This window comes from Ursus americanus, chromosome 8, assembly GCF_024610735.1.
Source record: "Ursus americanus isolate L20-20 chromosome 8, mUrsAme1.1.p, whole genome shotgun sequence".
NCBI lineage: Eukaryota > Metazoa > Chordata > Mammalia > Carnivora > Ursidae > Ursus > Ursus americanus.
In genome coordinates this window covers 17,054,882-17,080,867 of record NC_142134.1, presented here as the reverse complement: position 1 = coordinate 17,080,867, position 25,986 = coordinate 17,054,882, and positions in this window count along the sequence as shown.

Genomic DNA, 25,986 nt, shown 5'->3' with positions numbered 1-25,986 from the left:
TGTGAAACAGAATGGGGAAGACTGTTATACTGGGAAAGGAGGACAAGCTGAGGACCTACACCAAGGGAACAACAATGCCAGTGGAGAGGGAGGGAAAGCAGAATATCCTGGACTTGGAGATTTATTAGATGTTATTGTGGACTGAATTGTGCCTCAAACTCATAGGTTGAAGACCTAACCCTTAGTACCTCAGAAGGTATTTGAAGATAGGACTTTTAAGAGGTAATTAAGTTAAAATGGGGCCCTTATTCTGGGCTCTAATTCAATATGACTGGTGTCTATGTAAGAAGAGGATATTAGGACACAAGAGACACCAGGGATGTCACAGAGAAAATGCCATGTGAGCATACCGTGAGAAGGCCGCCATCTGCAAACCATAGAGAGAGGCCTCAGGAGAAACCAACCCTGCTGACACCTTGATCTTGCACTTTCAGTCTCCAGAACTGTGAGTAAATAAATTTCCGTTGTTTAAGCCACCCAGGCTTTGGTATTTTGTTATGGAAGCCGTAGCAGACGAATTCAGATGCCAGTAGGAGAACAGAGAAGGGGCGAGGACTTTGATTCACCAAGATAGAATTTGTGGTGGGGTCAGTTGTGTGACAGTCTTGGGAGGAGGATTCTTGCCTTTCCCCTTCTCTCCTTACTTTTCTTGCATATCATTCACTTAATCAAGCATTCAGTTGTTCAACGAAACTGCTACACTTTCTATGTTTATGAAAGATAAGGTCAGAGGGATTAAAAATAGTGGTTCAAAGCCAGGGCCTTTGAATCAGAAAAACTCTTGTTCAAATCCCAGCTATGCCATTTTGAGCAAGTTATGTAACCAGTCTTGTGAATGGACCTAAGCCAATTTGGTTTCTTGCAAGCCTTTGATAAATGTTAGTATCCTCCATTATGCTAATTAATAGCTTTCAGATTTTGTTCAAAGATAAATGAAGATGTTGGAGTCCCAGGCTCTGAATTATGGTTTTTGATTAGTCTTTCAAAGTGCTCACCGGCCTAGAGGATTTTCCCAACTGGGTACTTCAGACGTGAGTAACCACTCTAGAGAGTAAAATACAATTATGTGTGAAAAAGTACATACCACACTGTTCATACCGAAGAATTTTAAGATAAAAGAGAGATATTATAAAGCTCTCTAAGTTCACTTGCCCATCTCTTAAGTGGAGTAATTTTACCAACTCCATATGTGTAAATCATGTCTGGAAAGCATTGAGCTCAGTTTCTAGCATATAGAAGGAGCTTAAAAATCATTAGTTATTTTCACTGCAAGGTAACTTGGCTCAACCAAGAAAATAACTTTGATTTTGTTGCTAAGCCAAAAGCTAAGAAATCTGACTTAGGATCTTACTAATCAGCAACAAACCTTTTTGTGCCCTACAGAGCATATCAATTAGGTGGTGACACAGGACTGTTGTGTTGCTCTGGTCTTGCCAGAGATGGGGACTTACACATAGATTCTTTGTTCTTGAATCTTTACATATTTTATTAATCAAATATTTGTCAAGCTTTTATTATAATACATCTTTTTTTTTTTTAATCCTGGCAAACAACTTTCCTTTCAATCTTTATTCATCTCTGTTAAGAAGTATATATTTACACTCAAAAAAGGTGGGGGGGGGATACTACCATAGATTCCATTTTGAATTGGGGACATGTTTCAGAGGAAAGTTTGTTAACTTTGTGCGGAAAAGCTGAGTGTCAAGAGAACGTTTGAGGTTTAATATGGTCCTGTGTCCACTGGACAAAGAACACAGATCGGGATATTAAATTCCATTTTGCTACTGAGGGCATATATGACTTAGGTTGTTGTTTAAACTCTGAACATACTTTTTAAATTTGTTACTTTGCCTCTTTCTCCTTCATTATTAACATTTCCTGGAGCCTTGCATGTACAACTGGAAATATTGGGAGAAAATGCAGTGCAGCGTAGTAACTTCCAGAAAAACTGTGCCAACTATAAGATGTCAATTTTTCAAATGTAAACTGAGAAAACCAGTCGAAATGTGAACATTTGCGCTATGTGATAATCCTCCCAATATTTGGAAACATTTTAAGTGGGCTAAGCTGAAAGAAGGGAACTGATATTATTACTACTAAATTTATAAACAATGATTGATGGCTCTGTTTTCCAAAACTGTAATTTAAGTAGGAAAACATGTTGCCTTAGCCACTGCCATGTCCTTCAGAAATAAGAACAGCTGTTTTGCCAGCAGTGTGGGTTCCTTTTTCTATAATGTAAGTAGCATCAGAAAGAAGAGTTTTTCTGATTTCGAAATCACCAGCTGCTCTGATGTTTTGGGAATATTCCCATATGTTCTGAATGGGAAAAATTAAGTGAAGCCAAACCAAAGACTTTTGACTTCATAGAGGAGACAAAGCTTTTCAAGACTTCCTCAACCAGAAAGTTTATAATTAGAGTATTAATTTCCTGGAGGGAATTTTTGCTTCTTTGTGTAACTTAAAGGACAAATTTTTTACCCATTCTCTCATAGGAATTTGTTTTGTACTTAGAATTAATAGTCCAATGATCCAAAAATAGTCCCTGATGCTTGGCTGAAAAGCTAATTCGAGAGCCACTAGAAATGTATTAAAACATGAATTAGTACTCCAAATCACAGTCTTGCAGCCCATCAGAGAAATATTTTAATCTGCTTTACAAATGACTAATTTCATATTTGTGTTTAAGCTCACTGGCACTGCTTTGAAGACATCTGTTTCATGAATACTAACATTTAAGTGATATAAAGAAGAACAAACAGAAACTTCTCTGGCAAGAAACTCCTTGCGGGAGACATTAAATGGCCTACACCTTGTGAAAAAGCTGTAAGAGTCTGGCTTAGAAATTGACCACATTTTTTCCCCACCCATAACGATGGTCTTCCATTAAGTCTTGTAGGGTCTCTCTTGGTTAATTGTGGCCTGAGAGAAATTGTAGTCCTTTGGTCAGGCCTGGACATGAAGTAGGCTGGGCAATGGATCCATATGGGAGGACATGAACCAGAATTTTCCAGGAGGGTTAGGCCTGGAAGTGACTTCTCCACCTGGAAATTATATATGATCTTGGACCTAATAAATGTGTATTAAGTCTGGTGAGTGGATACTCTGAACTAGTTGTTTGTGTTAAAGGAGGAAATTCAGCACAGAAAAATAAGGGAATTATGTGTCGACAAAGATGGTGGAAATGAGGCTCTTTTAGTTTCCATTTCTGAGACTCATATGTGCTCTTTAAGCTACCATTTTTAACCCATGCTATTTCTGCAGTCCCTTTATCTTCTTCAGGCTGTCAACCTCTAAGATAATTTTGTCATACTTTAATTTCAAACAATAGGTCTATTAAACATACTTTTTGCAAAATAGATGCACATATATTCCTCTCCTCTCCAGTATTTATATGCACACCGAGGAACTTCATTGTTGCTTCACCTTATTTGAGAATACACACCCAGTGTGTAAAGAATCTGTCTGTTTCTATAGTCAGACACATCGCTTAAATCTGGTTTAATTTGGGGACACTGACATCTACTGATTGTTTTCTGGTCAACATAGTGTCGTGGTTAATGATAACAATGATAAAAAAAATAATGACATCAGCCAACACAGAATGCTAACTATGTTCCATAGCTATGTGTTATGTCACTTTATGTTTTCAGTAATCTTTAACAGTAGGTAATTAAAAAAAAAAACTATCTGGGTTTTTTTTTTTTTTTTTCTGGATCAGAAAACTAGAGACCAGAGAGAGTACTTATCTTGCTTAAGGTCACACGGCTGGTAAGAGGAAAGCTAGGATTGGAAGCTTGTGTCGCCTAACTCCAGATCCAAAGCCTTCGGTGTTTTCATTACATCACGTTGCTTTCTTGACCAGGACCTCCCTGGAGACAATGGGGAGGAATGTGCCATTTTGATTTGCAAGATGGCCTACATCTTCAGTACACTGTTGTTTCTTTTCTTCATTTATACATTCCTATCTTTTTAAATCTCCCTCCCTTCTACCACAAGTACCTACTGTCCTGTGTTGCCATAGGAAAAGTTGTATGTGTAAAGTTATGAGGCTATTTTTCTTGGAGATGGAAACATTTATGGCAATTTTATGAAAAAAATATAGGCAGCAGGCAATGCTTACTACAAATGAATGAGTTATAAATTGTAGAATCTCTGCTGTTGGGTCCCATTTGGGGGGAATTGGGAACTTGCTTGAACTTCTCAGTCTTGTCTCTTGACTAAGTTCCTTCACACAAGGGTGACTGGATGGGGGGAGGGAATGGACATTGATTTGACTTGTAAGTGCTTCTAAAATGGTGATGTAAGTTGAAAGAATAAAAGAGTGGTAGTGGATGGAGGAAGAATTAAGTTTCCTGGATCCCATGAGACCATTCTTTGCATTCATAGAACACTTGCAGCTTGTGTTTCCTGTCAGAGCTGTTCAAAGCTAGGGAACCTTGCTGAGATATGCCATAGCTGCTGCTTCCCTTTGAGGTTACCCTGTCTTTTAAACGGATTTTGTATCCTAAAATAACGAAATCCAGAATAAAATCAAGTTTCGTAAACTACGTATGTGGCTATACAGCTTCAGGTGGCGTGCGTGTGTGTATGCGTGTACACGCATGTGTGTGTGTGTTTGTGTTTCAGGGATGGGGATAACTCTTCCTTAACCTCACAGATATGCTGCAGTGTGTAAAGCTGATGTGTTATTTCTCAATGGTGTACTAATCTCCAGTTTTCATATGTGAACTTACATAATTTAAGTAAATATTTTGTATTTTTTCAAAAATTTGGATTTATGTCTTAGAGTGGGAACTGATAAAAAGTTAGCAATAGCCAACAAACTCTCTTAAAACAGATCTCCTATTTGGAATGACTCCTACACCAATCATTATCTAAAGGAGTCTATGTTGTTAAACTGAGTAGAAGTGTGTGTCAAGCACTGTGAAGGGTTTGGGATTTTACTTTAGCTGCAGCCTAACGAGTTAGCCTGACATAGTTTCATTGATGGTAGGGATATAAGCTTCCTGGATTAGAGACAGTACGGTGGGTTACAGCCAATACCTGAAGCCAGAAAATCAGCATTTTTGTGCTGTTTTCTGGGCCCCCGTTCCCACAGGGGGTTGTGAGAAGGCCGTGTGCACAGTGGATTGACTTACAAGAGAGGAACGCTGACCTTAGGGAACAGGCAGTAAGCCAGGGCTACCCTCTGCCTTGGAGGAAAGCACTATCTCTATCTCCCAAGTCTGCTTATTATACAAACATCCTTGAAAATAAAGTCTACTGGAAAGGACTTTTAAGACTTGCAGAAATGCAAGTGACTCGGGGAGAATTCTCTCAACAGTTTCTTTTTCTACTTTCCATTTCTTAGTATCTATTTTTATTTCCCTTTCCAATATCCTGACCACACTATCATCTTGCACTTATGACCAGAATTGACAGAGAGGAAAATGGTTAGTCCGTTAGTTCAGTAATCACTTTGGATCTGTTTTATAGCTGACCTGGTCATTTGTGCATTGATTAGCCACTAAGACTGTCAGAAGTAACAGTCCTGTAAAAAAAAAAAAACAAAACCCTATTGGAAAATGGCTTCCCTCAGTATCAAAGCTTGAGGATTAAGAGCCTGACTAGAGGAAAGCCTAAGTAGGATAGTCAGGATCTGGGCCCAGTTCTAGAACAGACAAAGAATCGAAGAAAGTAGCTGAACATCAGCAAGTATGGTAGCTTTAATGCTAGAGAACTAGATTAGAAGAAAAAACACCTTAAGGACTAGCTTCCTTAAGTTGTTTTCTGCTTGGGCTTGCCCTCAGGTCCATTTTCCATCTTTTCGCTCACTGTCAGCCGTGGGAGGCCTGCGCCTGTGGACTCCATTACCCAGAGGCCCTTGCCAGCTGGCTTCCTTTGGGAGGCTCCAATAGTGATAAAAGGTGGGGAAGAGAGCCAGGGAGGGGATTCTTTCCCATGCCCTTCTTGGGCTGTGTTTCTGGCAGTGACTCAGTCCTTCCATAAGTGCAGCTCCATGTCTCCACAGTTCTGGTTCTGAATGGATCCTAGTGTTTCAAGACTGGGTGGTAATGGCGTCCCACTATCGTTACTCTTCAGGTTCTTCGAAATCCCTGGGCTGTTCACTTGATTGTGTCCGCCCCTCCATGGGTTGAACTTCATTCAAGTCTCCTGAGTATTTTGAGCCATGTTCTGTTTCCTGCTGAGACTCTGACTGATATAACTAGAGAAAAAAGATAGGACCCTAGTCTCAAAGGACCTAAGATAAATAGTATTGAGCCATTATTGTGTGTCAGTTTAAGCCTCACTGCAAGCCCGTGAGGTAGAAACTATTACTAGCTCTGGGAGACAAATGAGGAAAATGGGCACAAAAATTTAGCCCTTGGGGAAACAGAGACTTCATCCCAAGCCGTTGGACTCTAAAGCCTTCACGGTTGTCATAGCTGCTATAAGACATATCGCCAAGGTCAAGCATGACCTTACGCTTTTCTGTGGGGCGGAGGCTTTGTCATCACCATCTCAGGAGGAGGCAGGCAGCCTCTCAGGAGAAAGAAGGCAAGAGTAAAATGCCGAGTGGTGTTCAGGGGTCAGAGGTGTGGGGTCAGACGCAAACGGGCCTCATTGCTGCATCACTGGTGTTTTAGTCCAGGGCTAGTCCTGTATCATAAGTGTAGATTCAGCCAGGTTTTTGATGTTAGGACTCCCAAACTATGGGAATTAAGGGCCATGGGGGCAAGAAGTCAAGGGGAGTCATTTGCTATGTCTGGGTTTCAGGCTATAAAGTTGTATGTCCTTTGTAAATGATGTATTTATCTAAGATTGATGAAATCTACCATTGAATGCAGAGAGTAGTGAGTGCTCTTCAAAACCAATTAGAGGGCAAACATATTTCAAAAAAGAGCTGTATGTTAGCAAAATGAACTCAATGAGTCAAACAGATTGAGGAAAAAAAAAAATAGCATGTCCAGTTGGGTGGTTATCTGACTTTCAGACATCTGGGACTATTTACTTTCCAAACCAGCAATGGACATGAAAAGAAGCAAAAGGGCTAATAATCCAAAACAGTAAAAATAGCTTATAATATATTTGGGATCATTTCATGACTACAGGGAAAAGCATGATTTCTTTGGCTAATAATTACAATAAAACTCCATTCTTATTGGCACCAAAGCCCAGAGGCCCTGGAAAAATAACAGGGTAAACAGTGAAAAAGATTGATGAAAGAATATTTTGAAATATCCACATACCAGTTTGTCTCAGAAAGACAACTGACTAGTCTCATTGCAAATGCAATGTTGCCAGAAGAGAGAAGAAAGCAATGAATTGTCGTGAGAGACTGTGATGAGAAGTGACAGCCAGTAACAGAAATCCTCGCTAGGGAGGAGGTGGAAGAAATACCAATTAGCTGAATCCAACAGCCAGAGATCATTCGCTGTGCTGCAAGCATGGCTCAGCCTCCCCTGACACCTTTCCCGTGTCCTATTTGGGGCACTTCCAGCCAGCACAGGACAGGAGCCCGTCCGTGGTCACCTGACCGCTTCAACTCCCAGCAACGCCTTCTGCCTCACCACCTTCTTTATCTCTTCTCCGTAGTCCTGCTTTGATTCTTCGAGTCTCGGTTCTTGTTTTTGTAGTCTTAGAAGCTGCTCTGGGGAAAAATTAGATGTAGGAAATGCTGCTTATAATTTCCTCCTCTTGGAGATGTTCAGTGCACATTTACACAATAAAAATAGGTGAGATTCTAAAGAACCCCTTTTTTATTTTTGCCAAACCCAGCCTGTCAAACTGTGTTACCGTTGGGAAATTTTTATTTCTGTCCCAAGATCATTCTTTCGGAAATGCTGCCGTAGTTGCTACAGACCAGACACAGATGTGTCATGCAGTCACCTGTTATCAATCAGGGCAGGACAGTAAGGAGAGTTTAATAAAGGGACTGTTTGCAAAGGCGTAGGCTTGACTTCTGTAAAGGAACAAGGGAGAGTGAGAAACATGGGTAGTGACATTAGAGAGCCATACTGCTCCCAGGCTAAGGAAACTGCAGAGAGAGAGAGAGAGAGAGAGAGAGAGAGAGCTTGCAAGGTGACAGGCAGCTTCCAGAAGAAAGATACAGTCAACCTGAGTGACCCAGTTGGAAGGAGAGAAGTGCATAGATGCCTGACCTCCTCCTCCCTCTTTTTGACTCTGCTGTTGCCTCCTCTGTATGCCAGCGGCTGCCTTACTAGAAGCCGGACAGCAAAGTGGTTCTCAGCCTGATCCATGCAGGTCAGCGTCCCAGGGTGGAAAAGGGTGGAATAGCCATGAGGGCCAAAGAGAAGACACTCAGCACAAATTTCCATACTATCGAGTTCAAGCTTCCTAAATTAAAGGCAAATAATCGGTGAAATTTGCATTGTATTTAAAGAGATACAGAGAGAGATCTCTCCGGGTCTTAAAGAACGGAAACATTTGGATGGATATCCTTGCTATGTAAAACAGCTCAGAAAGGACAGCTCCTGGTAGATTTTGAATCAAATAAAGCTGTTGACTAACTTGGTTCATGCATGCAGCTAAAGTAGTCTCCAGCTGTGTTTCATGGGAGTACTTCCCAGCAAGAAGATCAGAAAATGTTGCTATCTTTGGTTCACTGATTGCTGAAAAGTAGGTACAAAGTTGCTTGACTAGGCTCTTGGAGTCAATCATGGCACTCCATGATAAAAATACAGTGTGTACACTGGAAGCTGTAGGCAAATATTTTGATAAAGAACAATTCATTGATGTACTTAGAGAAATAATGCATAGAGTTTCTGTTTGAACTGTCAGGTACCTGTTTTGTCATTCCAGGGAAATAGTCTTTTAGAGTAAACACAAGGATGTAGAGTCAGAGACAGGCTAGAGTCCTGATCCCCTCACTTACGTGGCAGAACCCGCCTGGCTGATTCATCAGTCTCTGCAGGCATTGTTGTTTTGGTTACATTATAATCTGATGCTAATAGGAGCTAATGTTCCGCAGATCTCTCATTCTGTGCCAGACACTTCATGTGCATTTTCCCAATAATCCTTATAATGAGCCTAGGGGAAGATGCATGTATTGTTCCAATTTTCAAACAAAGAAGCTGAGTCTCTTGCCCAAGGTCACACTGTTAACATGTGTAAGCCCTTGGCACATTGCTTGGTAATGATAAGTGCTTGATAAATGTTAGATGCTGAAACTATTTATTATTACTATTATTGTTAATATTACTTGTCAGCCTCTATCCCAGAAATAATAGGCAAATGAAGTGCATCTGGGATATGGGGAATGTGGCTAGTTTGATTTTATATATTGATGATATTACTGGCCCCCTTAAAATAAAGTGTAATGGTAATTGTTCTTTAGAAATTGTAATCATTCTGAAACTTTCAAATGTGTTACACATCTGTGTATTTGGAGTGATTTAACACACGAAGGGACAGGTTGTATCTATTTTTCTGATTTGTTCCCTAGATTTTCTATCCTTAAAAGAGGAATATTTTAGAATCAACACAGTTCCAGAGAGAAACACTTGGTTGAAGCATTGACCTTGAAGACGCAGGTTTTGAGAGTCTGGGAAAACATTAATATCATTTATTTATTTACTTAGCCATGCAGTCGTTAAACTCCCATTATGTTCCAGGTAGTCCAGAAATTATGAAAACTTATTACCAAAGACTGGTCATTGACCTGTTACATAGAAACAATATTTCAAGACCTAGTCTGCTGCTGGACTCTCTGTAGGTGAGGCCCCTTAAAAAAGAGAACACGCTCTTTATTCTAGAAGTTCTAGAATAGCTGAAAGTAATCTATGATGAAAGGACATGAGGGAAACTCCTGGGGCTCTCTAGAGAGAGACGTCGGTTACATACAGGATTCGCTACAGAACTTGCAGGGTCCAGTGCAAGATGAAAATGTGAGGCTTCTTATTCCAAAGTTATTAATACTTTTAGCAATAGCAGAGCCTTAAACCAAGCACAGAGCCCCTTCTAAGCATGAGTCCCTGTGTGACCAACTGTACAGGTCACACACTCAGGAGGCTTGTTCTGGTTGTACAGGTGTATGCATTTGTCAAGCCATTGAACAGAACCCTTAAGATCCACATGTAAATTATATCTCAATTGAAAAGTGTAAAATTAAAATAGAATAAAAGTAAAATCAAGGTGAAGAAGACTGGAGGTCGATGCCTTGTTCCCAAGTAAACCATTGGAGCAAATCATTCGTTCTTTGTCAAACATTAATTGAAAGACCATTCTGATGGGTGCTAATGATTATATATATATGTGTGTCTCTGTATGTCTTTATATATATGTCTATATATGTCTCTGTGTATGTCTCTCTCTCTCTCTCTCTGTATATATGCTGTAACAATGCTCATATAGATACATAGACATATAGGTATAGTCTTTACACCCAAGACTCAAGGAGCTTACATGACAGCTGGAAGAGCATTCTTTTCATCTTCAACTCTGGTTGAAACAAGGCTTTATATCTGCTTATATACCCAAGCCGCACTTCGATCTATTCTGCATTCCAGCTTTCTACTCCTCAGTCTGCCCTCAGCCATCCTGATACCAGTTTGTTCTTCTATCAGAGCTTCGGGTCACTGGCCAGTGTTTCTGGGTTCCCGTCATCTTGCTGCAGTGCTGTATCCCAGAAACTGATGTCCTTGGGTTCCTGTAGCTCCTCTGGCCCTGAAATACCTTTGCTGTCCCCTAGTGCACCTGGAGCCTCAGTCCCCTGTTGAAATCTAAAAATAATATATATATTTTGAAATTTTATTAATTTTTTTTTTTGAGAGGAAAGAGAAAGAGAGAGAAAGATTGATTGAGGTGGGAGGCAGAGGAAGAGGGAGAGAGAGACTCTTAAGCAGGCTCCATGCCCAACGTGGAGCCTGACATGGGGCTTGATCTCACAACCCCGAGGTCACGGCCTCAGCTGAAAATCGGGTCAGATGCTTAACTGACTGAGCCACCCAGACACCCCTAAAAAGAATACAACACTTCCCAGTAGTGAAATTACTGGACCATATGGTAATTCTATCTTTAAATTTTTAAAGGAACTTCCATACTGTTTTCCACAGTGGCTGCACCAGTTTGCATTCCCACCAACAGTGGATGAGGGTTCCTTTTCCTCCACATCCTGGACAACACAAAGGGGATTAAGAATACACTTACTGTGATGAACATTGAGTAACGTACAGAATTGTTGAATCACTGTATTATACACCTGAGACTAATATAACACTATATGTTAGTTACACTGGAATTTAAAAAATAAATGAAAATGATGCAATACTTTTAATGTCACGTCAATACTTAGCCTGCATTTTAGACAATATCCTTTATGCCTAGAAATCTTTCAAAAGCCAAATATTAAGAATAATATGGGGGAAAATGCCATTCTGTTTATGTGTAAGGAATCTTCTAGTGATGCTGTTGGATGAAGATGAGTAACAACCTCCAGGCTATCTCATAACAAACATGATCATAAATGAGATGAAATACACAGTACTTCTTCATTTAAGTGAGATAAAACAGTGAACTGAGGGTGACAAGTTACGTACAAATGGTATTTTTATTGCCCGTGGTCATATAAATGGACACTGACAATAATAAAGTAAGAGGGAGGCAACTACATGTCAGCCTGTGTCCTTGGAACCAGTGACCTCTTCATATTGGGATCTAACTAGGGGCTGAAGGGACGGACATTTGTTAAAACAGAGTAAAGGGATTTTGAGTTGTAGATGTTTAAAGTAGAGAACTTAAATTTTTTCTCCTAATCCAGAGGTTTGGTTAGTTTGAGATTTCCTGGGGAGCAAACCAATTATTTGGGAAAAGGTTATTTTATTTTTTTAATTTGACAGCTGATGGTGTTTTATAACACCCTGCCTACAGCTGTATATATAAAGCTGACGTTATGCACCTCCTCCTGGTTACTTACAAGACAGCGGCCTTATTGAGACTTATTTTAATAAAGATTACTCAATTTCCCACTTCTTCTCTTTGACTGTTTTTTCTATGAATAAGTTTAACGCCCTTTATTTTGTGTGATATGTGGTCTTCAACAAGATCATGGCCATATTACTGGATTTGAACTATAGAAATCAACAAATGTTAAAGTATTTGTCCAAAAAAGATTCTCCATCCTTCACAGACGCTGTTTCTATCAATCATCTATTCATCTTCTTTATGTTCCTGGGTATATCAAAAAGTCTTTTGAGAATGCTCACTCATATGATACTGTGTGAAAATGAAGTGTTTATAGGATCTCACAGATCGTCCACAGAAAGAGCTAAGGAGTATTCTGGAAATTATAATCTTGATTTGTTTCATTGTGTATAATTTACCTTCTCAGTCAGACTTCAGATTCTCAGAGAACTAAGTGGTGCCTTTTAGCCCCATTTTTATCCACAGAAATGCTTAGCGCAATTTCCAAATGCCCGAGGCAGTGCCGGATTCAATACGTTTTCATTAAAAAAAGGACTAAATCTGGAGTTGATATTTTACAAAAACTGGGAAATTAAATTCATCTTGGGGTTCACAAGGTAAATGTGTTTCAAGATTAATCAATGCTAATTTTGCTTATTTTTTTAAAGCTCCCAGAAAAGCTTATTGCGGTTAATTGATTATTTCCAACTCTCTTAAGTATAGAGAAAATTCCAATTCTCAGTGAATTCACTACAGACTGCTGTGCTTTTTACTCTTGGAGGAATTTGACTTCGATAGACCAGGAGATAATAGTGAGCATCCAAAACCTAGCAGAGGAGTTTCTGCTCGTCTCCCAACACTTTGCATGATGCGGTGTATCTTGAAAATGATGGGTAAATATCACCTAACAGAGGAGCCACCCCACTGTTATGGTTCTTAATCATTGCTTCTGGGAGTAAAGGTGATGTTTCTTTGCAATTACTCTGCCTGCAGAGATAATTGTGAATGTTTAATGCTCTTGTTTCAGAAATGGCCTTAGTGATTTCAGTTGAATTGTTTAAAATGAAGTTACTTGCTTTTGTGTGTAATACAAATACCTATAGTCCTTACCAGTTTGTGACAATGCCCTGAGAGCAGTTGAATCTAAATTTTACTGGGTACAAGTTTACATTGGCTACCAGCCACTGAAGGCCTGCAAAATTCTTCCCAAATATATCTGAGATTCTTCAAAGACATTTCCCTTGAACCCCCAAATTAGTCCTGCTTGTTCTGTGGCTGGTCTCCATATGCAGAGACACACAGTCCATGCCATTGATTTAGGATTCAATAACACCACCACCCCTGCTTCTATTGCCAAGCGCAGGGATCTGTAATCTCTGGTGTTGGCGGAGCTAGGGGTGAGTGTCCACTGCTATGGTTGCTAGGCCGTGCTGTAACCCTCCCCTCTACCACAGAACCCACTGCCAGTGTGGGCAGCCAGGCTGGTGGCCAGGTCCCAGTGCTCGCCTCTTTCCCGGTTCCGCCACTACAGACTGGTCATGGGAAGGGCATCCTCCCTCTCAACCATGATTGATTCTGGGGATTTCTTAGCAAGGTAGCTTAGACCTTAAAGTTCAGTGAAATATTTCCTTAGTTAACAGTATTGACCCTTTCCTTTTTAGGGTGCATAGAAATCCACCCAGAATCTGGGTGGGGAGAGGTTCCAGTATTAGCCGTGTATCTGGAACCACATCTCCTCACTGACCCTCAGACTCTGCGCACATTCTTCTCAACCTTTCCATATTTTCCCCTTAAGATTAATTAAAGACAAAACAAAACAAAATGCAGAGCTTGAACGCACAACCCTGAGATCAGGACCTGAGCTGAAATCAAGAGTCGGACTCTTAACCGACTGAGCCACCCAGATGCCTCGGGATTAATTCTTTCTAAGTCCCTACTGACCTTACTTGAAGTTTGACTCCTGCTAGTCCCTCTTTGTCTATGTCCCCAGTTTGCTAGACATGTTTACATGCAATCATAGTTTGGGAGATCCCCAGCACCTGCATAAATCTAATGCTAATACAATGGGATATGGGGCGCGGGAGGAGTTATGATGCAAAGGTGTCACATGACTAAAAAATTCCAGTTTACTCAGCTCAGCTGGGATGGCCTTTATACGTGAAAAAGTGAGCATTTACACTCTGATTCCTAGAATGTCTGGGTGGACAGGTGTCATTGAAAAGTTCCCTCAGGTGATTCTGATACGCTCTTATGTGAAGACAGAGAAGAAATGAAGGGGAAGGGTGGGTAGTGGGGGGAGGGTATCAGAACATCACTGTCTACTAAAAGGATATAGGATACATCTTAAAGTATAAAATAATGTGCCTAACTGAAACACACTTAGGCAGGGGTTCAAATAGGTAAAACAGAATTCTCAGAATGGGTGTGAGGGATTTGAGGAGTAAGAGCATGGGAAACCTCTGCTTATAGCTTCTCCAGGGTTTTAGTTTATACTCGTTTTATTGTACTCTCTCTTGCTCCTGCAAGCATCATGGTTTAATTATATAACTGTCAATTTTCTGAGCTATGCTTCCGGTGGGCTTTTATATTTTTCTCATTCTTCGGAGTGGGGTGGTGTGATGGTTTTTTAACCCCCTTTAAAATAGCTTAGATATTTTATTCATCATCTTAGAGAATATGTCTGTAAACTATATAGTCCAGTTACTTTGGCTCTATTGGTTAGTGGAAAATACCAGAGTCAGCTCACAAGAGAAGGGGAGGCCACAGGAGATTGGGCAGTAACCTTCTGGAAACATAAATAGTCTTCAGAATATGCTGATGGTGGACACATGTGGTGCTTGAAGCTGTGGCAAAGCAGGAACAGATTTGGATTAGTTAGCATCATGTGGTGATTTGCAGGGTCATTAACAGGTGAGGTGAAGTCACAGAATTAGAGAACTTTGGAGCTAGAGGGGAACTTCTAAATCAGTGGCTTTCCAACTGTGTTGACTAAAGTCTGCAATAAGAGACACATGTTACGTCATGACTCAGTATCTACCTAGGTATGTCTGAAACAAGAATTTTATGCGCACACACACACACGCACAATAATTCATACACTTACTGTGGGGAAGCAGTTATTTTCTATTCTATTCTTGAATCACTAAATTAATTTAATATTTCGTATATGATTGTGAACAGAAATTGGAAAGTACTGTTATAGAACATCTTGATTAGCCTTTCGTTTTTCAGAATTGGAGAACCCTAGCAATTAAGTGAATTTCACAACCTGTATGGCTAGTTAGGCCTAGAACTCAGGTCTTCTGATTCTTCTGGGGATGCTGGGGTTCTTGATATGAATGTGTAATTAGTAGTGCAGAACACTAATTTTTAATATTTCTGTTGGACAGTGTATATGTTAGGCTGTATAAGGATTATAATTGTAACTGTGCAGTAGTTTTGAATATAAATATATATGAAGGTTCCATTGTTCAGTTAATGATACATTCACTTTCAGTCTGCATGTGAAGAGGGAACAGGCAGAGGCTCAGTAATATGAAGAATGAAATTGGGAGCTGCTCCTGCGAGCTTGAATTTTGGGTTCCTTGTCCCTCGTTGTATTCAGATATCCTTGTTTCGCAGTTATTTCGATCCACAGTGCGTCACTGCCCTGCATGGCTGTGAGAGGAATTAACTAGGGGCTGCCTTTTATGTGAAGAGCAAAGGGCCTTCCCTCTGGAAAGGGCTTTGAGCATTCTCAACTCCTAAATGGTCTCTTGTGAGGAGTTAGTACCCATCAGATGACCTCTCTTTCTTAAGCGTTGCTCTGATATTCCCTTTAACCTCAATGAGTCAACTGTCTAGCATGGGGCCTGTATTTTGAATTCCCAGTAAGTGGTATTGAGTTTTCATGAACTTATGTGGTCCCATTTTGACCTAGTGGCATACATTACAAAACCAGTGGTTGACCAAGTACTCTGCAATAGACCATTCGTATCAGGTACTTGGTGTGTTTATTAGAAATGCAGAATCCTGAGCTCTGCTGCAGACTAACCAAACTGGACTCTCAGGGATGAGTCTGGGAATCTACATCTTTGACAAGCTTTTCTTCTGTGCACACTGGCTGATATTGTGTGTTCCATGTGGGCAGGCATGATATCTGTTTTGTTCATCACTCCATCTACAGTAAGTGGCACATAGTAGACCCTTAAGACTTATTTGTTAACTGAATGTTCTCCCTCGTACTTCAGTATCTTCAATAATGGGGCAACTGATCAACCAACCCCTCAGAAAAGCTTAGTGAGACAGTATGTGGGTTCTGGAGTCTGGCTTCCTCTATCATTTGCCCATTGTTCAAAATTGAGCAAATCATTTAATATTTCTTAGCCTATATATTTTTATCTGATAAAGTGGAGATGACTCTACTACCTACCCATAGTTGGTTATGAGGATTAAATGAGTTAATACTTATAAAGTACTTAGAACAATGCTAGACAGATGGTAAGAACTCCTGAAATATAAGTCATGTAATTTTTAGTATGTGCTAGATACATTCTTGAGTGTTATCTGTTCCAGCCCTTTATCTTGTCAGGTTGTTTTCATAGATGAGGAAACTAACTACCCTTAAGATAGACAAAACAGTGGTCCCTTTGAAAACACATTCTTTCCTGGTACCTGAAATTTCACCATTAGAAGTTAGAGCATAACTTTGAACAGCCTTAAAACATGCAGATCTCTAGAAGAAGTTACATGTTGTTGATTATTGAAAATTATAATGATTTAGTTTTAATTTATTTTTGTGGCAAATAGATGATGGGATAAACACAGACATAATTATATATAATTATATATATATATATATCCAACAGCACTTAATATGATACTTTATGTATAATAGGTGCTTAATAAATATTTATTGAGTTAATGATTGGATAGATAATGGATGAACAAATGAATGAATAAAGAATGAATAGAAGTGGAGGTCCCAAGAATAGACTGCTTTTCTAATAAATGTGAGAGAAAGCATGTAAAAGTAGTTTTATTTTTTTTAAACAAATGAGGAAATCTAGATTTGTTCAGAGTAGTTGAAAAGAAAAAAAGGGAGCCAGTAGAGAGGGAGATATTGTAGAAGATACTGGTGTACTTGAAAGCTGGGTCTCAAAGGAGATGCGTAGGAATGGGCTAAATTTCCCAACTGGAAGGGTTATCTGTGCGGAGATATTTTTTTTTCTGTGACCTTTTCCTTTCTTGTAAGAATAAAAATTGTCAGTGGGAGAAAGCAAAATCGTTTGCAAGTAAATGCAGATTCTAGGAAAAAAAATGTAGTGCCCAAATTCCTCCATTTTATTTATGTGTTTTGAGCTTAGAATGGCTTGAGTTAAACTGATTTATTCTCCTGCATGTGCTATTTGCAATTAAGGACTATTCAGCATCAGCCATCAACACCTGCTATTTGTCTTAGTTGTTTTATTGTTTTTGTTTTTTTTTTTACCTGGCACTACTTTCAGAGGCTCTTATTTCTAAATTACAGATTTCCTTTTAGAAGGGACACAGCCCTAATTTGCAAAAGGAGATGCTGTGTAGCCTAAAAAGCCAAAGCTGGCTTGTGAATTTATGTTTTAGTTTTTAAATTTTGTGCGTGACAATGAAACATCGATGGAAAGGCTCCTGGTCTCTGCATTAGATAGGGACACGTTGTGCTGCCAAAACGCTAGCTCTTTGTTGGTTGTTGAAATTTGGAAATTTTGAAAGCACTTAATGCATTTGTCTGAGACCAGCTAAATTTAATCCGTTTGACAAGGATAAGTTACAAATGACTTGTTTGATAGATCAACTGTGGGCGATGAAATGCAGATGAGGCTATGATGAGCACAGGGGTAAATCTTCTGTTCTTTGCCAGGGAAAGAAATGGCCAAGCATGCTTTGAGTACACTTGCTGGGCTGATTCAGGACCAGATGAATGATGCTAAAGGCAGAAAGGGTCATCCTTGCTTGTTGTTTTTAATTCGGAAGGCATTGCTAGGGTGCAAGTGTCATTTGGTAGTGGGTGTGGCAATGTCAGAAAAGAGATCCGCTGCTTCTCTGCAGCCTGAGGAATCAAACTCGAAGTGCTTCAGAAGACGAGCTCCCCACGGCAAATGGTGAGTGGAATTGGAAGTGGTGACAGTGGCTGTATCTACTCCTTATGTATATACCTCAAGGATGCCAGCTCCTGGGTCTACCACCTGGTTGCAGTCCTGGCCACCTCCAGTCGCCAGCTGTTTAATCTACAGTGCATGGCTAGTATCGGTATCTAACTTATGCAACTCTTGTCAGAACAGAATGAGGCAGTCCATGTATAAACTAAGGACAGCGCCTCCCAAGAAGCCCTCTGTAAATATTCTGTCTCTGAGATTAAAACCAAACAAGCTAGCAAACAGCAGCAGCAGCAACAACAATGGTGATTTCAAAGCTTAAAGGCTAGACAGACCACGGTCTGTCCAGCTGCCAGCGAGGCTCTCTAATAGTGGAGGACTTTGCCCACTTCCAGACGCCCTATACTCACAGGATGCATGGTTCGGGGACTGTCCCTGCCTCTGCCTAGTCCACTTTCACACTGTGATGCTGTTCCCTGCACTTTGGAGCACGGAGGCACCAGCCACCTAGACAGGTGCATAGGTACTATCTCTGAGACCAGACACTGTGACAAATGGCATTGGTAGGGGAAGGGTGGGTAGACAGTTCTCTTGGGGTTGAATTTTGGGTGACTTAAGCTTTGTTTGATTCTGATTGGAAGCTGGCAGAAATATCTGGACTTGCATCATGTGCAAAGCTGAGTAATATCACATTGCTGGTTGCCAATAAACAGGGGCTGTTGGGAGAAAAGAGGGGAGAAAGCTGTTACTCGAGTGCTGACAGTTCTGCTAGCCATTGAGGGAAGGGACCAGCTGGGTGTCAGCAGTTCTGCCTTCTAACCCTGAGGGCAGGTGCAAGGCAGGAGATGTTGAGAGAGTCCCAATCTTTCTGGGCCTCAGTTTCCTCACGTGTAAAATGCATACTGCTTATGGGGTTACCTCTGAGATTCCTTCACGGCCACCATTTGTGGATTTGAATAGAGGTCATCAGTGTGCGAGCCTGTGGGAAAGTAGAGTGGACCTAAGGAAAGAAAGGGAAGAGAAGAATCCTAAAAGGAAAGGCAGATATGGAGACAAGGAAGAGAAGAATAAAGAAAGCAAAGGCAAGAGCAGACTAACACAAGAGAAAAGAAAATATGAAGGAGAATAAGCAAAGGGGGGACAGAGATGTGATAACAAGCACTGAGCTCTTTAAATGGTCAATGGAGGAGTTGACCTGAGAAGAGACAGCTCTGGAGGCACAGCGTCCTTTCTTTCAGGTTGCACGAATCTCAGCTGGTCAGACTTTTGCTCTTAGAGGAGAGGCAGAAGCGAAGAGAAACGCAGGTAGGATAATGGGAGGTTGTGTGTTGACGGAGTGATGCTGTGTGTTGACGGAGTGATGCCAAAGGAGAGGGAGAAGCAATCCAAAGGGAGGAAGAGGCGTCCCCCTCTGCTGCATAGTTTGGCTCACCCAAGCCTTGGAGTCAGGAGTCCCTCTGTGCCAAGAGTTCCCTACCTCTGCTCTAGGCAGGTCCTGCTGTATTTACATGGAGGAAAAAAAAATGGAGGTTCTTTTCTCCGATACCTTTGTAAATGTAGTAAGTCTTCAGAAATTTCTTAGTTATGGTGGAGTTTGGTATTCTTGAAAGTCAACATCTAAGAATCATAATGATGTTCGCATTTCAACTCCTGTTTGCCTAGGCTGCTTTTAACTCAGGATTCTCAGGGAGAATGGGAAAGACAAATATTTTGAATTCCTAAGTTTTGTCCAGATGTGTATCATGATGGATAAATCTGTTAATTAAGTGGCCTTCAATCAGGCAGGATTTTATCATTCCAAAACTCTATGGAAAATCCCAAAGTCTTTACATTATACAATTACAAGAACTACAAAGAAATAAAAATGGTAACACGTTCTCAGAAGGAATAAAACCAGTAATATTGAGTTGACATTCACATAGCATCAGAATTTGGGTTACTGAAAAACTCTGGTTGCTGTTAAGTGCATTATTGCTTTGTTACGATACTGCTGCTCGGCAGCCAAATGAAAACATTGTGAAGTCCCTAACTTCTAGACTCTTAAGCAGCTTCTAGCATTTTTCAGTTTTTATTTTCCTTATTTTTTCTAATACATCCTGCTACCTTAATTTTCATTATTCTCTCAATGGAAGGTTGCCTGTGTCAAATGACCAGGGTTAGGGAATTTGTCCCGGTGTGTGGGAAGCCTGACCATGAGAACTACTATCCAGACGTGGGTCAAGGTGCTTTCACATTACTTAACAACTAGACCAGGCAACTCGGGAGGCAAAGGATATCTACCAGAGATGATCATAAGTGAGTAGACACCATGCTCTGCTGTCTCCTACTTCTTCACAAAGGAGTGTGCAAATTTCAGTGGTCACTGCTCCTTACACTGGTGGAAGGCCTTAATTTTGAAGGAACTCAGAGCCTACTTATACGCTAGGAAGGGCACAGCACTGTTTCCATGCAAGAAGGCTTGTTTCTCCTGTCCGAGCCTTAGATTCTTTGCTGTGCCACGACTTCTGTACCTGGGATCTCTTTCTTACTGATCAAAGCAAATTTCACTATGAGCTACCATATGGTAAGAGCCCTTAAAGATAGTTTTGTGAATTTCTGTTATGTTATGTTGGCTAGCTGGTAATATTTTCACCGCTCAGCTGACGTATGTGATTACTTTTATTAACTCAATAAAAATTCTTAATAGAAGTCAAAGGAGTGATTTTATATTATAGTTCAACTATCTAAAAGACAAAGTCTTCAGACAAGGTCCCTTTGATGAATCATATACCCCATTGTGAAGACAGAGTCAGCTGGCCGGTATAAATCTGCGTTTGTAGAAGTCACGTATTGCCGAAGCTCCCAGAAATGGGAGCAGCAAGGCAGAAAATGTCACTGCTAGTCTCCGGTACTCTTGAAGATTCCATAGCTACACCTACCAACAAACTATTCTGATAGAATGGATTCCTGGTCGCCAGCTCCACTCTTATTTCGTAATGGGATATACATTTACAGCCGTTGCATTACTTCCCAGGAGAGTAGGTGGAGTATATATCCCCACCCCACTGACTTTGGATTTGGCGATGTGACTTTTTGGCTGATGAAATGTTAGCAGATGTTATAGGAGCTGAGGTTCCAAATATGTTTGCATGGCTAGGTGTGGCTTCTTGTCTTTCTGCCACCTAGATGAGAAGATCGTGCTCTGGGAAGCCACTTCTCCCAGGACAAGAGACCTGTGGAGCAGACTTAAAACTGAACTTGACCCACAGCCCGAAGCAGACCCATCCTGGTTAAGCTAAAGACCCACAAGAGAGAAACAAATGCCTGCTGTTAGCCATTGAGATTTCTGGGGCTGTGATTGGACAGCATTTTCGTAGCAGAACTCTGGCTAATATATCTAGAACATTATTTTCCTTTTTGAACTCAGTTCTATATGAGGTTTATAAATGATAATGGACACACATAAAGAGATTCGCTGGTGAGGTTACCTCTGAAAGATCTCAATAAACATTAAGACTTTTGGAGATAGGATTTGTAACCCTTTTCAAAGTGTCCCTGTGTTGAGATAAGCTTCATTTAGAGAAAAAGTAAGAGAGCTTATTTGAACAATCTCCTTTGTCCTCACACACACACACACAATGTTTTAATGGTATATTCAGTCCCAAGGTAGTGTCTGACATATTGATTTGGAAATACAGTCTGAGTTCTGTTACTTTAGATATCTGAGCATTAAGAATGCAGAAATGTGGAGCAACATCTTAAATCCTTTTTCAGGATGTAAAAAGGACAATTTGGAGAATCTAATACAATTTTTCGTTCCAGAGCACCTTGTTGCTTTTATGCCATGTCTGTGTCCCTCCAGCAGACATTACTGCAGTCTTTTTAGCAAAGGACATGGACACCTTCTGATAGTGGCAGGCTTGGCTCAACCCAAAATTCCTGGGTCAGCCCTGGCAAATGCAAGCAGTATGTTTACCATCCCCCGCTTCTACCAGCAGGTGGGGCTATAGAGTTAGCCATGCTCCAGCAGGGTCCATCAGCCCACTTTTGCTGACAAATGACTGCTTACCCATAATCACTTTTCAGTTGGCACAGCTCTGTTGGCCCAGTGATCAAACTGTGTGGCTGAGCCTCTTGGTTTCTCTATGGGATTTGGCTACCTACCATCACACTGGTCAGCTTGATCGGAAATCTGTTGTCCTAGCTTTTCAAATCCTCTGGACTCTTCTCCATCCCTACAGAGATATATAGTCCACTCTATGCATTTAGCATCATAAATAGGACCCTATCCACCTGACTCTTAGCTTTATCCCATACTTCTGCCTGTGCATATGCTGAGGTCCCCTACATTTCAAAATGGACCTTCTCATCCCTAAAGTGAGTCTTTTGGCCACACATTAGATATCCTCTACTGGATTACCGATTGCCATTATTGGGTGTTAGTCCTTTACCAGGATTGGTTATTACCAGCACCACCCCAGTCTGTCTCCTCCAGTTTATGGCTTCATTCTCTCACTCAGCAATCAAAATTGCTGACATTCCTCTTGATGGATGTTGATAAAACATAACCTTTGTTTCCTTGATCTACGTTTTTTATGGTAATTTTTTATTATGTTATGTTAGTCACCATACAGTATATCCTTAGTTTTTGATGTAATGTTCCATGATTCATTATTTGCGTATAACACCCAGTGCTCCTTGATCTGCTTTTAATAGAAAACCCCCTCATGTATTACTTTGCTAGGGTTCCCATAACAAAATAACACAGACTGAGTGACTTAAACAACAGAAATGTATTTTCTCACAATTCTGGAGGCTAGAAGTCCAAGATCAAGGTGTCAGCATGACCGGTTTCTTCTGAGGCCTCTCGTGTCGGTTTGCAGATGGCGGCCTTCTCACTGTGTCCTTGCCTGTTTTTCCCTCTGTCTGTATTGCCTGTGTCTTAATCTTCCATTCTTTTAAGGACATCAGTCATATTGGACTAGAACCTACCCTAATGACTCTTTTAACTTAATTGCCTCTTTAAAGTTTCTGTCTCCAAATACAGTCACATTCTGGGGTACTGGGGGTTAGGGCTTCAATATATGAATTTTGAAGAGATACAATGCAGTTCATACAACTCACTTTTCCAAATAAAATAATTTTTGTTTTTTGGTATTTCATTAAATCAGATTCATTTTGAAGCATTTTATTTCAACTTTGAATAATGGTGTTGTGACATGTAGTTTAATCTTTGATAATTCAATCTTTGACTATTATAAGAAGAGGGACCCTAATTGTCTGAATTTCCAATGGTGGATGTAGGATCCTGCTTATTTATTTCAAAGAATTTGCAGAATTGTTGCACAATTACCTCGGAAGTAGTGATTTAAATTATGTTTGTTACTCATTACTCCCTAATTCAGAAATGGATGGAGAAGGAAGTGTGTGGTGATAAAAGAAGTGTTACTGGACATAGAGTCTCTTGTTAACAGCATTATTTAAGAGGGAATCAATCAAAGCTTTGCCAATCTCATCAAGCCTCTGACTCATCCCTAGGCTGTGAGTGTAAGTCTTCAGGCCATGAATTCTCTCCCTCCATCTCCTGTCCTCTCATCTACAAACTCATTTCATCTACATCTATTCCTCCACGTTTGCTTGGAATCCCAGTCTTTCACACTCCCTTATGCACCTGGCTTTATGATCTTCTCATTTCCAAATTTGCAGGCTCCTTCTCTTCTTGAGCAACTTTCCATCCATTTTTGTACATGATCAAGTCTTGCTCATACATCAGTTTTGCTGCATAAAAATTCATGGAAAAGTCAGTGACTTAACACAATACCATTTATTTGGCTTCTGAGTCTGCGGGTGGGTGATCTAGGTTGAGCTCTTTGAACAGCTCTCTGGTCTCAGATGGGCTCACTCGCAAAAGTCTGGTGAGGGCTGGGGAAACTGCATCTTCATCCCTTATGCCTCACCTCATTACCGTCTGGTGTCTAGGCTCCACCCTTCCACAATTTCACAGAAACTGATCCTACTGAGAACTCAATGATCTACTTGATTTCCCAAACCAATGGAGGATTTTCAGATCCACTTAACATTATTTCAGCTTTCATTCTAATATGGCCACTATATTCATGAAATATTTTTTCCATTGGCTTCCAAGAGTTCTTTACATCCCTATTTTTTATATTTTTCGTCTCTTCTCACTTAGTCCACTCTTCCCATCCCTTAAACAGTAGTGCTTCCCAGGGTTCCATACACAGAACGTATCTCATTCTATCCTGTCTCCCTAAGCAATGTGTTCATCTCATGGTGTCAGTTGCCAGCTCTACTGTCTGAAGCAGAGAGCTTGAGAGTATGAGGTAGAGTAGAAGTTCCATTGTGAGAACGGGTGGGAAAATATGCCTTCCCTAAGGCACTTTACAGAACCATAATTTAAGGAAAGGCAAGGCAGATAGACTGGAGGAGTGAGTACAGAGGGGGGTCACCTGGTGAAAGAGGAAGATCAAGGACAGATCTTGAACATAGAATACAGCCTGAGATCAGAGAGGTTGGCATGGGTAAGAAGGGAGACAGCAGGCAAGCAGGGAAGTAGAACAGAGTGGAGGGTATAGAACGTGTGTGAATGATGGGGACAGTCATTGTTCTAGGTGGCTTGTGTTGACAGAATCATTCTATATTTCATGGTGGACAAGTTTTATTTAAAAGGCCAGAAGTGTATTTATTAAAAACATATTTATCAAGCAGTTGCTGTATTCTAGGCTCTGTTCTAGGCACTTGGGATATGCCAGTAAAAGAAAGAGGAAAAAGATTCTACACTATTATGAAGTTTATACTGGGCATGGGAGGTGGGCAGACACCATAAACAGTTAACATAACAAATAGTGAAACTCTCTTAAAAGGTGATAACTACTATGTGAAAAATAGTGTGAAAAAAATAGTAAGGGGAGTCCAGAGTGCAGGAGCGTGCGAAAATGTGAAGGGTGATCAGGATGGGCTTATTGAAAGACAACATTTTAACAAAGAACCACACGAGCTACATGGATATCTGGGAGAGGAGTGCTCCAGACAGAGGGAATAGCCACCACAAATGTTAGGCCTAAGACCTTAAGGGGTTGGAGGATAAAACTGCAGATAGCATTACAGGGCCCAGACCTTAAAAGTAGAGCAGAAATTCATCTGAGGTTCCTGTGCATGCCAGGAGGGTACACTGTAAGCCGGCGGTGGCCTCTTGGGCCAAGGGACAGCTTGCCGATTAGAGGCCCTGCCAAGGCTAGTGGTGTAGATGCAGAGGGGATGGTCTGGCTGCTGTGGCTGGAGGTGAGTGCAGCTAACCCTCTGTGTTAGCCAATGAGGGCAAAGGCGAGCACCGAGACCCCAGTCTCCTTCTCAGGGTGTGAGCCCTTAGTAATCGAAATTACCTTAGGGAACAAGGGAATAGAAAGAGAACCCTGAATTAACTGAGTATTTGCCCCAGGAGACTGAATTTTAAATTAAAGAGAAAGGGAGTTCTCTCAAATTGGAAACATTATAGCTTGTTTCTGTGCTTTTTTGTTCTTGAACAAAAATTGTAACTTGAAAGCTAACTTAAATTGAGTATTATTTTTAGACACATGAGAAATATTATACTTGCCATGCGAATGGTTTATAGATGAAGAGAAACCAAGAGTTAGTTGAAAAGTTATTTCAAGTTTTAATCATTGAAGGTTATACATCAGCTTGTTGACAGTATAATATTCATTCATCCATCTGCTATTTATCAAATATTTATTGGGTACCTCCCACATATAAACACTGTCATAGATTATGAGCAAATTATGCAGCTTTGCAAGACACTAAACCTGTCCTCAAGGGCCTGACAATGCATAACATGAAAATTTTGTTATTGGAAACATATTAAACAGTCTTTGAAAATTTACTTCCAGAGGGACATATATTTGAAGGTGAAAAAAAATCTTTTTTTAACAATTTACAAAAAAAAAAAAAAATAATAAGTGCCAAGTATGGA